At 49.8% G+C, this 5,102-nt stretch overlaps 1 long non-coding RNA gene across 1 annotated transcript in view; it reads left to right on the plus strand.

The window, feature by feature from the left end:
* The window catches only part of LOC108446661, a 7,884-nt gene extending 6,551 nt beyond the window's left edge, over positions 1–1,333 (plus strand). The window contains exon 4 of the long non-coding RNA XR_001861922.1: positions 946–1,333. This is a non-coding gene — a long non-coding RNA (uncharacterized LOC108446661). The remainder of the gene's footprint in view (positions 1–945) is intronic.
* Positions 1,334–5,102: the final 3,769 nt, after the last annotated feature.

Below are 5,102 nucleotides of genomic sequence, written 5' to 3' on the forward strand. Positions count from 1 at the left end.
CCCTGGCCCAGCCTGAGGCCGTTCCCTCTCCTCCTCCCCCTGTTCCCTGCCAGCAGAGCCCGCCCCCCCCGGCTGCCCCCTCCTGTCAGGGACTTGTGCAGAGCCACAAGGTCCCCCCTGAGCCTCCTTTGCTCCAGCCTGAGCCCCTTCCCAGCTCCCTCAGCCGTTCCTGGGGCTCCAGCCCCTTCCCAGCTCCCTTCCCTGCCCTGGACATGCTCCAGCCCCTCCAGGGCTCTCCTGGAGTGAGGACCCAGCACTGGACTCAGCCCTCGAGGTCCCTGTGGTGGCACAGGGGACAATCCCTGCCCCGGTCCTGCTGCCACAGGACTCAGTGTCTCAAATATCCAAGGAGCCCTCGCTGCACTAAGCAATGGCTAAATGTCACCAGAACACGATTGTGAAATTGGATTTCCTAGGAAAATGTGCTCTACACAGTCTAATGCAACTTATTTCTAGCAAGCTGCTTTATCAGGCTGCCTTGGAATATGGGAATGTATATTTGATAAGATTAGAGAATCGTGGGGATCAGGAAAAATAAGACTCTAGACTTTGCATTCCCATTTTCACCCAGCTGAAGGACAAGCATGTCATTTATTTTGTGTTTGGTTGTGATTCTCGTAGTCCTGTTAATGCACCCACAGCAGTGGCTTGTGACTGTGCATCCTGCTCAAGCTGTGACTAAAACTTCCCTAACAACATTTCCGTAAAAAAGAAGGGTATGGAAGCGAAATGCTGGGATTTATAGAGAAAAGAAAACAATTCTAGCAATAAAAGTATCAAGTCTAAGAGTTGCACAGTGCCTTGCAGAAGCATTTTGTAATAAGCAGCAGGAGCGTTCAAATTTCAGTGTAATACTTGAAAGAAAATGTCTCTGATCTTTGAGTTTCTTTGGAGAGGGGAGTTTTTAATGTATAATCAGACTAAAATCCTCCTGTAATTGCACAGTGAGAGGCCTGTGAAGTTTCGGGAAGGCTGCAGATGGAACACAGACCTACAGAAGCAGGAAGGTTTTTCCTGATCTATGGAGCAGCGCTGTGAAATCAGCCTGAGGTTTCCCCAGGTGCACATTCCACGTGGGATCTCTCTCCACCAGCTGTGTTGTTACCTCGTGCTGGCCACTGATGGTTCTGGGCAGGCACCATGGTCACTGATTAATCACATCGTATCAGGACTTGAACACACACTTCCTGTTGTACTTCCCTCCCCTTTCCACTTGTTCCAAATCCAGCCGTGCTCAAAACTCCATCCAGCTCCTTGGGAAGCTTTTCCCCCTCAAACCATCAACATTTCCCTCTTAATTACACGGAATCCCAGACTGGTTTGGGTGGAAGGGACCTCAAAGCCCATCCAGTGCCCCCCCTGCCATGGCAGGGACACCTCCCACTGTGCCAGGCTGCTCCCAGCCCCAATGTCCAGCCTGGCCTTGGGCACTGCCAGGGATCCAGGGGCAGCCACAGCTTGAATCCTAATTTGTGAATTAGCCCTTAATTAATAACCAGACGTCAACACACCTCTCCCTTTGTCAGTGGTGCCCTAAGCCAGGCTTGTCCATGCCCTGGGAATAACAAGACACACGTGGAATGTGACTATTCCATTACAACCCCTCAGCAGGGCAGAGCACAGCTAAAATCACACAGCTGAAATCCTCCCTGAGCCTCCCAGATCCCCCCCCAAGTCCTCCCTCTGCTCATGAACACCTTCCTGAGCACCAGCCTTCACCCCCACCACTCTCATCTTCACAGGCACAAGGAGAGGGGCAGGAATCCATCTCCAATCCCTCAGCACTCACTACACACACAGGGCGCCGGTTTGTTTGAGTCTTGAACGTAAAAAAGCCTTTAAATAAAAGTTAAGTTCTCTGAACTCAACACCTCCAGCTGGAAAATCCCAGCAAGTGCCAGATGCTTCAGTTCCTGATTCAGTAGCTCAGCAAGGAAAGAGCCTGGGAAGCTTTTAAAATATGCATTTCTGAGCAAAGCTGAGAAGGAAGAGAATTCTGAGTAATTTTTAAAAGAGTCTGTAAGGAAAGGGAAATAGCTGGCTTGAGTTCTTTGGTGAAGAGAGGCTATTTCACTGAAGATTGGGTAATTTAGGGTAGTTAGTAAATAACTTTCCGAGTTTTCTGTCTGGATTTATGGCCGGGGTTACATCACTTGTGCTGAGCACCCTGTTGAAGTCGTTCCAGTTCTGGTAAAAGCTGAGTAACAAAATCCTGCCCTGTCCAGGTTTTGCTTTCTCAGTCCCTGTGAGCAGCAAATCACCTCCCCAGACCAGGGCAGTTACTTTAGGGAAGGGGAGGGAAGTTTTCCTCTGTCATTCCTCGACCCCAGTGCTGCTGTCTGTGCTGAAGAGCAGCGGGGTGGGTCGGGTTTAGTGCCAGCTCTTACAGCAAGGAATTTGGGGGTCTTATTGCTCCTACTTGGGATGAGGGAATGCTCCTGGAGCAGCCTTTGGATTAAGGACTTGATTTCCTTGGGGGGATCCTCCTGAGCCCTTGGTGCCCACTGAGGGTCTTGTCTGCACACCATGCTTGGAATAAAATCCTTGAATGGTTTGGGTGGAAAGGACCTCAAGGCTCATCCCGATCCACCCCTGCCATGGGCAGGGACACCTCCCACTGTCCCAGGCTGCTCCAAGCTCCAAGCCTGGCCTTGGGCACTGCCAGAGATCCAGGGGCAGCCAAGTTTGTGTGCTGAAAATTCCTCCTTGGTGTGAGGGGTGGGAAATTGCTGCACCCAGAAATGGACAATGGGCTTTAAATAAAGCTCTGCTGGGTGAGAGGCTTGTTTTGAAAGGAGCAGAACAATGAGTTCATACAGTGGCAATTGTTCAGGGCACTGCCACAAATACAGCACCAGAGTGGAAAGGAATCAATATTTCCATGGGTTTATGCTGAAAATAGAAAATGTCTGGTTTTGCTATCACTACATCTTCAGTAATTCAGGTGTAGCAAAGTCTGAGCCTGAAGGGAAAGCCAGACAGCAAAGGTTGTGTGGAATTTATGGCCTTCAGCTGCAGGAGGGCAGGGATAGATGGATATTGGGAAGGAATTGTTCCCTGGGAGGGTGGGCAGGCCCTGGCACAGGGTGCCCAGAGCAGCTGGGGCTGCCCCTGGATCCCTGGCAGTGTCCAAGGCCAGGCTGGACATTGGGGCTGGGAGCAGCCTGGGACAGTGGGAGGTGTCCCTGCCATGGCAGGGGGGTGAAGTGGATAATTCTTAAGGTCCCTCCCCACCCAAACCGTTCTGGGACTTTACGAATTTCAGACTAACTGGGCCCAAGAAAAGGATCCATGTGGAGCTCCCCTCACGCTGTGATTGGGACTGACTCAAACACAAAACTTGGTTTCCTTCTAGGATAACACTGGCAGGTAAAGGGAGCTCTGTGGCTTTTCAGGTTTTGAGGAGCAGATGATTCAACAGCAGGATGAATAAATAATGAAGGAAAGTGAGATTATAAATTGTACTTCCTCATTTGAAAGGCCTCGTCTCCTGATTCATCATTATAAATGCGTTACAAACTTCGGGTCATTTACAAAATAATAGAACACTTTAAGATTACCCTTAGCTTTATGTAAATGTAATTTTAATATTCTATCTTCATTAATTATCTAATCTTGGGAGCAAATAAACTCCTGACACAATTCTGTAGCTATTTTGCCAGCAGGATTTCCTTTGAAGTCGGCGGCGGTTGTAAGAGGAAGTGGATGACAGGACTGAGCCTCACCGGCACTTTTAGAAGAAAAGAAACTTAAACAGTAGCTGAAAATCCAGACTTCCTATGGGCACAGAGCTATTCCTGCACTGCCACATATTCATTAGTGCCAGAAAAGTGGCATTTTATTCCCGCTGCTCCTGTTCCAGAAGTGTGGAAGGGGTTTGCTCCCACCTCCTCACGGTCCTGCTCTCCTCCCTTTGCTCTCAGAGAAGAGCCTGGCCCTGAATGAAGACCCAGCGGGGTTCAGGGAGCTGCAGCTGAACCTGGTGTATCTCTGTAGCTCTAGTTTCTCTCTAAAGCAGGTTTATACCTCATCATTTTGGCAGGTGGTGCTGGGTAAGCTCTGTGGAGCAGCATGAGCAGGGCAGCATCACCACAGACATCACAGAATCCCAGAATGGTTTGGCTTGGAAGGGACTTTAAAGCCCATCCACTTCCAACCCCTGCCACGGACAGGGACACCTCCCACTGTCCCAGGCTGCTCCCAGCCCTGTCCATCCAAGCATTGATGCTACGGTGACAGCCTGGACCCAGAGAAGCCTGTGCAGGCTCCCACTGGTGTCCCTCCTCAGTGTCCCATCCCTATGGTAATGCAGGCAAATCAGCCTGGATGTTTTCCACCTTACTTTGAATTTCACCCAGCTCTACGCATATGAAAGCTCATATTAAAAGGAATTCATTAATAACTTATACTGAGTTTCTTCAGAGCAGAAAGAGCAAAATCGGTCCATGGGATAGGAAAGCACCGGGTTCAGAATCCCCGCCCGGGGCCCAGGCAGCAGTGGGGCTGTAACTGCTCCCCTCAGAGCTCCTCAGCTGAGACAACAATTTCCAAGTGTGAGCTCTGGCATTCCACAACCGCAGGGTACTCGTTCCATCCCCCAGCTCCCTGGCTGCTCTGTGCAAGGTAGGGATGGATATTCCAGCTTATCACTGTCGTTGATAATCCCATCCATGTCTTTCGATTATTTTAGTAATTACTTCTCATAAAAAGACTACTGAGTATGATTACAAATATGGCTTTGTTTTGATTGCCTGGTTTCCCGGCGAATAGCAGATGCCTGAATTCCTTGACTTTGTTTAACAATATAAATAATGTTCACTGTGCTTTCCCGATGCCTGGCGCTGACCCCAGGAGTATAAACTTAATAACACAACACTCTAATAAACTCATCCGCAAACTGCTCAAAGTTCGCAAATTAAACCTTATTTGCATACAAAAAACACATCAAAAGAATATTAAGGGCCGAATTCTGTTCTTTTGATGATCTGTGGGCACCACTTGCACATCGCTGCTGCCGTCCCTGTGGCCAGCAGGGCGGGCAGGACCCGCGGCTCAGCCCATCCATCACCCGCCGTGCCCGGGGCTGGCAGGGCTGGGCAGGG

The sequence above is a fragment of the Corvus brachyrhynchos genome, unplaced genomic scaffold (assembly GCF_000691975.1).
Source record: "Corvus brachyrhynchos isolate BGI_N302 unplaced genomic scaffold, ASM69197v1 scaffold514, whole genome shotgun sequence".
Taxonomy (NCBI): Eukaryota; Metazoa; Chordata; class Aves; order Passeriformes; family Corvidae; genus Corvus; species Corvus brachyrhynchos.